Here is a 12,420-nt window from a genome sequence, read left to right as displayed (position 1 = left end):
ATTCTGGAGTTTTTTGGAGGTGATGTGGGATTACTTTTTTACATCATTCATCCAGTTTTCTAGGCTATTTCTGGGAGTTATTTTCAGGCCTATTCTCGAGTTTGTTGGTACTGATGTCGGGGTATTTTCTTACCTCGTTATCAAGGTTTCGTAGCTCTACCTGAGAGAAATTTTCAAGCCCATTCTGTGGTTTCTTGGAGCTGATCTCGGAGTATTTTTTTACCTCATTCATCAGGTTTTCTCGGTTCTTTCCGAGAGTAATTCTTCAAGCGCGTTCTGGAGTTTCTTGGGCCTGATGTGGAAGTAGTTCGAAGACAATTGAAAGATTACAAGGATGATTTCATGGATCCCAAGCATGAGTGATTGTTTATTAGTTGTGACATGTTTCTCATAAAAAAGTCAGGCATGAGTTAATCATCACAAAACTATAGCCTTACAAAATGCTGTGATAAGCATAATAAATATTTGTACTAATACAAAGACCGGGGGCTGGTAACTGCCCATTAGATCTCTCATAGCAAAATAAAATACATCACAACACATTCAATGTGCAATCCCACTAAAGTACAGTGAAAAAAAAAATTAAATTATAGGGTTTTACGTGCCAAAACCACTTTCTGATTATGAGGCACGCCGTAGTGGAGGACTCCGGAAATTTCGACCACCTGGGGATCTTTAACGTGCACCTAAATCTAAGTACACGGGTGTTTTCGTATTTCGCCTCCATCGAAATGCGGCCGCCATGGCCGGGATTCGATCCCGCGACCTCGTGCTCAGCAGCCTACAGTGAAAACAAGCAACATACAATATAAAACCTAACTGATAAATATACAGTCAGTACTAGAGACGTTCACATTAAACCCACTGAATATGCAGGTCATTCCTTCAAACAGGCAGTTGTCCAGAACATGGGTGTGCTGTGCATCCAATGGATTAGTATGAACATAACTATGCAACATAAAAATATTGCACTTAAGGCCAAATGGCATCTGCTGCTAACGGCTATTACTGCGCCAGACAAAATGAAACAACCATGTGGTAAATACAGCAAGCATTCGTACTATCACATTAGTGCCGGCAACTGCCCACCACATCTGTCACGGCAAAATAAAAACTATCACAACACATTCAAGATGTAGTGAAGCTAAGTCAGTAGTAGAGATGTTCACATTAGACCCACTGAATATGCAGATAATTTCTTCAAACAGGCAGTTGTCCACAACATGTGCGTGCAGTGCATTCAATGGATCATGAACAATACTATGCAACATAAAAACATTGCACTTAAGGGCAGCTAGCATCTGCTGCTAATGACCATTACTGCCCAGCGAAACATTAGTGTCGGCAACTGCCCACCATATCTTTCATTGCAAAAGAAAAACTATCACAACACATTCAAGATGTAGTGAAACTAAAGTACAGTGAAAATAAACCAGTGACACAGTATACAAAATCTAACTCTTAAGTATTGCAACAAGCAAATGAGAGGGCACTAGAGATTATCATTAGACCCATCGATAGCATGCTGACCTTCAAACAGCTAGTTGCCCAAGACATGGGTGCACAGTGCAATGAATGGATAGTTAGGAAGAAAACTGCAACAACCATGAGCAACATGTTCTATAAACTTTCAAACTTTCTAAAAAATGACCTCACTCAGATAAGGAAAGTGGTGATTGCTAATACACACGACAAAACATATATGTGAAAACAGCCATTAACTGATACTAAAGCCCCTCCATACACGTTTCCGCCGACCAGGTTAAGTACCGCCAACCTACCCTCTTCCTCCACGTTCCTCTGCCACTCGCCCCCTTAGCTTCCGGCGTCAAGCGGAACTTCCGTAGCTGCAGCTTCCTGTTCCGAGTGGAAGTAACGCTATGTTTTTCTTAACGTTGTTTACTTTCGCGTCGATGGAGAGGCTTTAATTGCACCAGCTGCGGTTTAAACTGTGAATGCGATTCCATCCAAGTACCACCGCCTATTGTAACCAGCGATCTGATCGTGTTCGCTGTTTCGCGTCAACCTGCGACGGGTTGTGCCACGAGACAACGTACAGTGGAATGTAGTGCCTGGGCGCTTGGAGACCACTGCCATTTTTCGTGCATTTAGAAAACAGCGACCGAGAATTACTACTTCAGCGGAATACAACAGCTTGTCGCCTTTGCATTCTTCTCATGGTGACTACCACAGCTCTGCTAAGCACGCGTGGGCATCTCACCATCGGCAGTCAAAGCGGAAATTCCCGCAGCACAACTCCAGGAAGCGGTAACGCCGGAACCGGAAACTTTGAAACTGGAAATGCTGGAACCGGATTTGATGTCAGGGGAAAAGGCGGCGTACAACAAAGGTTGTCGCTACTTAAGAAAGCGGCAGTGGCGCGTGGATGGAGGGGCTTTAACTGATACCACTCCCCCTTGTGCTCAAAGAAAACGTATGCAGCCCTTTTTCCACACAAGAGTAACATGTTATGCAACTGTATTGCAGTACTTATGGGTACAAGCCAGATGTCAATTTCGTTGCCTAAATATTGTAGTGCTTCTTAGATAGAATAAAAGGTAATTGAGTGTGTTGCCCTTGTCTTTTTCTAGGCATGCAGTTGTGATGGATGCCATATGCTTGTGTGACAAATTGAACATAGTGCTATAGGTACGACTACAAGGATGTATATTCGTAGCTGCCCTCAAACCCCTTCATGTTGCCAGTCAGCATCTATGGTGTATCTTTGTATTGCTCATCTAACACTGTTTACACACAGAAGGCATGTCTGAATACCAAACCACCTTATTCTCCAGTTACTTTAAAGTGAATGCGTTGTGACAAAGTGTAATGTGAGAAGTCCATGATAAAGAAAAAAAAATAAACAGCTAATTCAACTCCCCCCTGAATTACCAATTTCTGGGCCATTAAGTTTTGCATAATACACTTGTGGTGATTAACACAGAGCCATGTTGGCCTAACCCTAGTGGCACAGGACATCCTTCAAATTATCAGTTGGTACAGAATCACTGAGCATGCTGCTGGTGCTCTTGCCCCCGCTGAGAATACCTGTCGCAAACTAACACACATTTTGTTGCTAAAGGTCCATTACAGAGATACTAAAGAGAAACAATAAATGATTTTAGACTGATAAAACAATCTTTCAGAACTGTATTCATGAACATTGTGGCAATAAGCGGATTAATAGATGAGAAAATGAAGATTTAACTTTCAAGTTTTATGCAGTGCCCGCACATCAGTGTGGAGTCATACTTCAACTAGGTATATTCTTTGACACCTTTACAACAGAATTCATCAATATTGGCCAGTAGAACATTAGCTAGACCCGAACAGACACCGTCAAATTCCATATCACAGCGAGCTGGTGCAGGAATTATAAGGTGGTGGTGGCGACACCAGTTTTCGTTTTTGCAAGTTATCTGGCTTATCAAGCCAATTCTCTTAGAGGGAGTTGTTTTTTCGGTGTTGTAGAAAAATGATTTAATAACGCTCAAATAAATTTTCCCTTTCGTGTCCCTTTAAAGCAAGCACTGTGCTACATGGCTTGGGCAAGCTGCCAGCCACAGAACCCACGAGTGCTTTTGTTAGGCAAAATAATTTTTACAGAAACTTTCTTGAGGATATGCATCTGTAAATTTTTTTGCCTAGGAATAGTTCTAGTAAATATTGACTAAATCCAATGCTTTCACCTGCAGCTTTGTGTAGCTCAAATCCAGAAAGCAGTGCTCAATAAATGTCAAAACCCTGTGGGCGTTTTCGAGTAGATAACGTGGAAGACCCAGAACGAAGCGAAAAGGCAGGCCAGGCCTGCCAGCAGTGACGATGTCACAAACAATCGCTGCGCATCCATGTGTAGCGCCTCCCTTCAACCTCTTCTTTTGTAAAAGGAGCCTTAAGGAGGCCCCCCGCGAACTGAAAGCCTGAGTTGTTAGCATCCAGGCGCAGCCTCTTCAGCAGGCACTTTTCAACATATACACCGTCGCCGATGTCTACCTGTGAAACAATCGAACAAGCACAGATTAATTTTCTACACTTTTGATCAAGGAAAGGTTAGGAAATAGGGTAAGGTGTGCAAAAACGGAAGTAGCTGCTTCTTGTTGATATGGTCTAAAGAACAAAGTACCCTTACGTATACCATACGTGCGTTGTGCTGAGCTGTGTACTTTCACCTAAGACTAGAAAGTATTGGGAACTTCAATGCGAAAGAAAGACATTCATCTGCCTAGCTCTAAGCGAATGCGTTCCACCCCTTGGCACAGAATGAGATCTGGTGCTGTTCTAGCGATTAGCAGACATTGAAAGCTTCAAGCCTGATTTAGTATTAGGCCAAGGGTCAAGCTGTGCTCGATTATAGTCGGATACAACTTTAGAAAAACAGAGGCGTTTACTCCTCCGAGGCGGATGCACACGAGCATCCACTAATGGTTGCGCACTCTGAACTGATGTCACGCGCCGGACGGCCGGTGGCCCGCCGTCGGAGAAGATGGCCGCCCGGGCTTCGAACTAGGCCAAGTCGCGTCAGCTGTGCGCGTCAATGCCTCGTCACAGTGAATTCCCAAACAGTTTGTCATTGTCTATCATGCCGGAAATATTACTGCGAGCTTACGATGCGGCATCTGTGCTGCGTGCGTGTATTCTAAGCCGTGATCCGGCGAAGAAACATTGCAGCGAGCATTGCTGATGCTGCGCTATGCTTTGCCTGAAAACAGGATGTCTCGGTGACTGCTGCATACACACATCCTGCCTGTTTGTTCCATGTTTTTTATTTCGCTCCCGAGTGAAGTTAGGACAAGAAAAGTTTGCCAAAGTCTGGTGCCTGCTGTCAGCTGCGGGTGAGTTCGTGTACCGTGTCGCTGCATTTTCCGTCGGACGGGGTAAAGTGATGGAGCAAAACCATTCTGAGGAGAAATTAGAAAAGCGTGCGTGCGTGAAACAAACCTACGAGCGTCTCAACAGAAAATATTTGCAAAAGAAGCCTCCAATGCAAAGATTTGTCGCCGTCAACTTAGCGTGAATGATTGTTGTCAACAGTGAGATAGCCGAGCGTCTAACAGCGGTGTTCGAGCGTTGTGTATAGCACCGTCGATTGATTTCTTTCCACCAGTGCTCACCGCGCACGCAAGCTGTAGAATGCGTGCTGTGGCACAGTCACGCATAAGTTGTGTTGCCAGCGTTCCTGCTTCCATGCGTGTTTGCACTTACTCATATTTGTCCTTTTATTTTATATTAGCATTTGTTTTTGCTAGTTTTCTTTCAGCAAAGTCTTTACACATTTTCATTAGCCAATCTCATTCAAAGCACTAACTCCTGTACACTGCACAACTGGCCTCTTCCATCTCATTAAAACCTTTCTCGCTGGTGTACCTCGTCTTCTCAATCTGCCTACTCGCTGCGTTTTCTGTCCTTGTTTCTTGTGCTGTTGCTGCAATGTGACTAACCAACTTGCTCAAAACAAATTTTGATCGCCTATCAAAACAGAAAGGTTTAGAGATACATTTTCTTAAAAGCGTCATGTGGGTTGCACAGTAACTTTGCCTCTTACCTCTGTTCATGTTTATGCGTCAGTGCATGTGGCAGCTAGCCAGAAGTGCACATGAAAGGCTGCATATTGTGAAACACCTTGCTATGCTGTTGAATTTTTCATGCATGCAGTCTTAGTAAACAAACGGTTTCACTGCCTATCACATATGATGGTGAAAATTTTCAGCATGAATAACAATGTGCAGTGGGGTGTGATTTCTGTCTGACGCTTTCGCCGTTGCAAAGACATTATTCAGTGAATGGAGCCCAGCAAAGCAGTGCACTAAGAGCTTTTGCAACGTTCACCCTTTATTACTTCACAAATGACATTGTCTGAACCTGGCCGTTGATCGACATGCCGATGGCTTGTGAATTAAATAATTGCCTCAATAAAACACATTCAACTTCACTCAGCATTTTTTAGCACAATGCTAGCAGAGCTATTCAGGGTGAATAATTGTGCTTACATTGGTGTTACTTGCCCGGTCAGATAAACAAATACAACAATGGCTGCGGTATGACTGTGATTTGACATGCAGACTGCTAATGGTGCCTTTTGAGCGTGCCCTTGACTACTGCTATTAATAGCTACCCGCCTGGGTATATTGGGCCTAACTAAGCTAATGATGTTTGATAATTGTTCTCTTATTCGCATTACTTGCCTGGGCCAGGTAACCAAAATAAACAATGCCACCACATGAATGTGTGTTTGCATACAAGCTGCCAACAGTGGCTGTCATTCTCCATTGATTGCTGCCATTTCACCAAAAGTGGCGACGGATTGACTGCGCTTTGACATGCAGACTGCTAATGGTGCCTTTTGAGCGTGCCCTTGACTACTGCTATTAATAGCTACCCGCCTGGGTATATTGGGCCTAACTAAGCTAATGTTTGATAATTGTTCTCTTATTCGCATTACTTGCCTGGGCCAGGTAACCAAAATAAACAATGCCACCACATGAATGTGTGTTTGCATGCAAGCTGCCAACAGTGGCTGTCATTCTCCATTGATTGCTGCCATTTCACCAAAAGTGGCGACGGATTGACTGCGCTTTGACGTGCAGACTGCTGATGGTGCCTTTCAAGCGTGCCCTTGACTACTGCTATTAATAGCTACCCGACTGAGTATATTGGGCCTAACTAAGCTAATGATGTTTGATAATTGTTGTCATATTCGCATTACTTGCCTAGGCCAGGTAACCAAAATAAACAATGCCACCACATGAATGTGTGTTTGCATGCAAGCTGCCAACAGTGGCTGTCATTCTCGCATTGATTGCTGCCGTTTCACCAACAGTGGTGACGGCTTGACTGGGCTTTGACGTGCAGACTGCTAAAGGTGCCTTTGAAGCGTGCCCTGATGACTGTTATTTCATCACAGGGCCCGTCATGCTCATAGGTGGCTGCCCAATAGAGTATTGGGCCTTCTGACATTGGCATTATTCATCTCAACGGTCTCGAAAAAACAGTAGGGGCAGCACAACTGCACGCAAAGCACAATGTGCTTTGGCGTGCAGGCTGCTAAGAGTGGCTGTCAATTTCATTCACGTTGACTACTGCTTTTTCGTGTGAAGCTGGACAGTGGATGCCCGAATGAGCATTTCGGACCCCACATAGTTATTCAGGATTAATAACTGCATTTGCATTCAGATTTTCCAGCATTTCAGCACGTTTCCATGCCAACGCTTATATTGAGCATGATCTGTGCAGGACGTTGCTTTTTCAGAATTGGGCTTCCATTAAAAGGAATATATCATCAAATGAACTGCTTATTTATTTGAGAGGCCACGGGAGAATGCTTGGCTGCTGTGCTTGACACACAGTACACCGCTTCAGTGATGGGAGATCCATTGTTGCGTTTGCCGAGGTATGTGTGGCTGGCAGGAGGTCTGGACCTCGCTTCACGCAGAGTCAGAGACGAGGAGAGTTTTCTCTGCGAATAATTCTTTATACAATGTTTACATGTTGTCGTCGTTATCAGGACAGAGACCAACAGAGCAGCTGCAAGCTGCTTAAATAACACCCCTCAGTCCAAAGATCCCCCAGACAGTCCCCAAGGACGAAACAAGGTCGAGAGAGAGAGGGTCCGGGCAGCCTCCGGTGTCCTAATGCCGCTCTCGGTGGCCGGCGCTTCCTTGAACCGCGCTGCGGCGTCGGGACGATTTGGCGGTCGGTCAGAATGGTGCGCCGGTCAAGTTTTATGGCCCGCATAGGACAAAGGGAACCAACTGCAAGGCACTGGGTCGAAACACAGCCCTCCTTTGGAAACTGTCCCCAACACAGCGGGAGTCGTTTGTGGTGCGGGCGCCGCCGGACAAACGAGGGGGAGGGGGGGTTGCATTGCTGCCAGGACGGGGAGGGGCCGAAAAGCAGTCCGTGATCCAGTGGCTGCTTCCGTCGTGGACGCCGTGCAGCCGCGAGAAAACCCGAGCCGTGCACGTAGTCGTGTCCGAAGCAGGCAGGCACCATGCAGGGATGAATGCTGCCTCCACGGTCGACAAACCATAGCACTGGCCTTCCGTCACGAAATCCCAGGGCACAAACATAACACCACATACGCTTCGAGAACTCGTTAGTGATCTTCTCGATCGTCGGTATCTCGTTGTGGTGAAAGAAATCGTGCACACGACCTCAGCGCACATGTGTCCTACTTCGTGCCGCTTCTTCTTTTCTCCACATTTTGTGGGCGTTTTCACGAGGGTGTCGACAGTTTGCCACCCGAAATATGCGAAGCTTTGACCTCCCTCCTCACCTTTAACCCGGTGCTTTCGCTGACACTGAGCATCTTGGGTTTGTAATGGTTGCGATAAATGCATTGTTTTATATAAGTACTTGTTCAGTAGCAACTGATTCATTTGAAGCTCGGAACAGGAGTAGTAAATTTGCCGTGTACATGTAAACAAGCACAAATGCCATGCAGAGTTGCTCTTTCTACTTTTGCCACTTGCAATGAAGCTAAAGAGCAGACGACGGGCAGCGTTGTGGAAGGCACGGGGTTATTTTTCTGTCGCGATCTGGCATGTGCTGTAGCACATGAGAGCTCTACTAATCCAGTCATCAAAGTCTTTATTTATACCGAGAATTGCGCGTTTCCGAAGCACGATTTTTTGAGCGGGATTATTTTAGTCGCGGAAGCAATCGGACGTCGCGCTTCAGTCATCTGGGCGGGGCCTCCCCTTTTTTCTAAAGTTGTATCCGACTATAGTGACGCACAAGTGCTCGAGAACTATTGAACAAGACGCAATTGTTTTCGATTTACTGACTGCACTTGGGTGTAAAGCTTTTGTATGAGAAATGAATAAACCACATACACAAGCAGCATTTTCATAGTTAGCACAGTCTTTAATAGGTACTGATACCTTCAATTTAGAAAGCCCTGTATATTGGGCCTCATCAAACTAATTTCATAAAAGGTTTGGCAAGGTAGAAGCATAGAATTTTAGAGTCATTAGAAGACAGGTGAAATGAGTTATTTATTGCAATTATTACTCAAATTTAAAATTTAGACCACTCGTCCAGTTTGTACATGCCACATAAGCATGTAGATATCAAAAATGGGGATTAGAGAAAATCTTCCCTTGGAGGTTCATTATTGGAAGCAGTCATGCCCTCGAGGAGAAATAACTTCTTTTTCTGTAGGCAGAAATGAGGCTTGGGTATTTTATTGACACATATATATGCCCATGCATATATGTTATCTCTGCTGTAAACCTTTTTTTCATGTATATGCAAGGTGTGTAACATCTCATTGTGCACAAAATCAAATCCATAAGAACCCGACAAGAAGCTAAACAAACAAGAGAGCAATCCCAGTGACAAGCCATGCTAAACAAACGAGGTAGCCATCCCAGTAACAACCCGTATCAAAAATTTTACTGACATGAATTCTGACCTTTGAAACATAACATGTGTATATGAATACTATCTACATTAGGGCAATGGGCAACTTTAAACAATGGCTACGCCAACATCAGAACTACGTGGATGAGAAAAGAGTGGCATCAAATGCTTTGGCAGAGCATGCAGCAATGACTAAACACAATAGTGACTGGATAGTGTCTAGCATAATCGGCCAGGAAAGAAATTGGAAGCCATGCCTGTACCCGGATTCCCTGGAGATGCAATCAACAGGACACACGTTTATCTGAAACCAAGGAGCCCACGCCCATCTTATGCTAAAACTTACTTAATTAAATATGCACTTCCACTTTTTTTTAGCCTTATTGTGAACAAGGCTTCCATATGGAAGCCAAAATGTATTGCTTTTAATGTTGTATTTGGTTGGTCTATGTCTTTCTTTGTCATGTTTCATACCGACCACACAGGCTTCTATGAAACTCTTGATGATACAACTTTTGTGCGAAAGCATTGCTTAAGGCACATTTGCCTAAACCATGTCTTTAGGCGGTACAACGCATTTTTCGAGACACGAAACCTCAATTCATGGTTCTTAAAAAGGCATTTTGGCTAGATTAATATAGTCTATATGGAGTATATAAGGCATAATTACTCAAGCGTCCAATTATATTTAACTCAGATGAGGCTACTTTAGGTAAATTCATTAAACTGAGGGCACTCCACCAAAACATAAAATTCATGATCAGCCACTAGAAATCCTGAAAATGGCAGTACAGTAAAATGATTGCATATTACACAAATGTGTCCTACAACTCGAAAGGCAGCGCCAGTTTTGTACGCACCTTTGAGAAAGCACACAGATCACGTGCTTTATTGTCGTGCTGTCCAGCTTCCAGCAGTGCAGCAGGTTCCTGCTTGATGTAGGGATGCCTCCAGAATCCGCATAGCCTTCAAAAGTAAGAAATGTTTAATTTATTGTGTTGTGAACCTGGGAATTTGTGATTTACCAGTGTCATGTGGAATTGCAAAGAGAGCCTCACACAGCCAGCTGCATGAATTTGCGTCTGGTTGCACAAATGTCTCTTTGTTATATCTAAGGAGGTTAGACTGATATTTTGTAACAAGCGAAGTTTCAGGAAGGAACGAAATCAGCAACAACAGGCTACCAGGACAATCAAAAACAAAACTCAAATATGCAGTAAAACGTGGCGCATTGGATTAAACAAAAATATTAAGCACATGAAAAGCATTCTGAAAGCTAGATCGCGATTTTGTAGCGATGCTATTCCTTTTCGTTATTCGTTAGTGGTTTGACCGTCGCCCCGGCCCGTGCTACGTACTGGAACAGCCGGCCGTTTGCGGTGGGCGACAAGAGTGGTATAGAATCGAGGGGTAAGTATCGCTACAAAATCGCAGTCCTTACTTTATTACGCACTGCCGTATAACCTACGATTGCAAGAGCTGGCATCCCGTTCGTAAGAATTGGTTGGTCTATGTCTTTCTTAAAGGCCGGTCTCTGAAATGTCTCGATTAAAAATAAACTTCGTTACTGTAATATCGGCCTATGTCGGGTCTGCAACATAGAAGACAAATACGCGAAGACACTCAAGAACATAAACAATACACAGGTTCTCGCGACGTGGTCATCCAAACCAAACTGTATACATAGAAAAATCTTCATACAAGCTTCTATCTGCTTAAGCGTCAAACATAGGAATCGTGTGCCAACGCGCGAAGCCCATGATACATCGACGGATACATTACACATGTACTGTACTTGCGGGAATGAATATATAACGAATAACTTCTTGCCAGAAAACTACCGAACGAACAGCAACTTTCAGTGTTTTCATAATTGTGTGCCCATTCAGGCATAGCAATCAAGGCGGGTAGCATATATTTTACAGCAGAATGCAAGTACGCTGTAACATCAGAGGAAGGCTTCGTGAAATTGTTTGCTAAATGTGCACAGCAAGACGGCCAACCTACGATCAGAAAGCGCGTTGCTCTAGCTAGTTACACAACGTTCATTACGTAAATCATAAGTTCAAGAATGCGCGCAAGGGCCAAACTTGCTTACCTTTCAAAAAGACTTGGCCAACGCTCCTTCGTCTCAAAGGTACCGAGGCACCGACGTTTTTCTGGCGCAAGCACTGTAGAACTTCCGATGAACTCCAGCTCCACAAAAGCACAACCTTCAACAGTCTTCCATACACTACGATTCGAAGCTCCAGTACCAGACTTTTCACGAGAGCGCGGGCAGGCAGCTCGGCAGAACAAAGGCAGCTCGGACGGGCGCTGTAGTAAGACACTCACTGTCGACACTGGTAGATCGCACGAAACACACGGCGAACTAACGGCGTTACACAAGTCCGGAGGGTTTGCGATGGTTACTGCACACGACAAGGAGCAGATTTTGTCTAGGCACTTCTAAAATATAACTCAAATACCGCCTTACTGCAAGGTGCATTCACTACAACCAACGTGGTATGTCGACCAAACAAATACTGCAGTGGCGCCACTCTACGGTTTTTAGAAAAATGTATCGTAAATGAGAAAATTACGTGTTTTTTCCTAACAACAATCGGTAGGGACACTTTAACAAATTTCTTGGGTCAAAAAGTGTTAACTTTGTATAAATATGCACTTTTTTATACGAAGTTTAAGAACATGTACTGTATATATTAAAAAAAAAATGAAGCGGATGTCGCCTTCAAGATTCGCAACCGCTTCAGTGGCATGCAGTTTACAAAAGCACGGCCTTCGAAATCGGACTTTGTCGCTCAAACGAAGCCGCAGCTGGGAGGAGGGCAGGCATTTAGGCCCCAATTGTTGGGTTTACAGTGCCTAGGTAGGCTTCCTTATTTATAAAGAATATACAGGGACTTACGCCGAACCATGAGCGAGCTTTAAGCAGGGGACACACGGTACGATTTGGCGTCCGATCCAACGTGCGTGTATCCGAACGGTCGAGCGGCGCGTAAGCTCCGCCCAGGTCCAGCCCCCCCCCCCCCCCCCCCCCCGCTTGAGTACATGTTCACG

The 12,420-nt window shown here is 44.5% G+C and overlaps 1 long non-coding RNA gene across 1 annotated transcript; it reads right to left on the bottom strand.

Moving 5' to 3' along the window:
- Positions 1-338: 338 nt before the first annotated feature.
- On the bottom strand, positions 339-12,057 carry LOC126517460 (uncharacterized). The gene is made up of 3 exons (XR_007596211.3): positions 11,459-12,057; positions 10,221-10,326; positions 339-3,993 (listed from the first exon to the last, which is right to left on the bottom strand). It is a non-coding gene; the product is annotated as an uncharacterized lncRNA (long non-coding RNA).
- Between the last annotated feature and the right edge of the window lie 363 nt (positions 12,058-12,420).

Source organism: Dermacentor andersoni, chromosome 11 (assembly GCF_023375885.2).
Source record: "Dermacentor andersoni chromosome 11, qqDerAnde1_hic_scaffold, whole genome shotgun sequence".
In the NCBI taxonomy this organism is placed as follows: Eukaryota; Metazoa; Arthropoda; class Arachnida; order Ixodida; family Ixodidae; genus Dermacentor; species Dermacentor andersoni.
The sequence above is the reverse complement of the archived record's forward strand: the minus strand, read 5'-3'. Positions and strand labels throughout refer to the sequence as shown.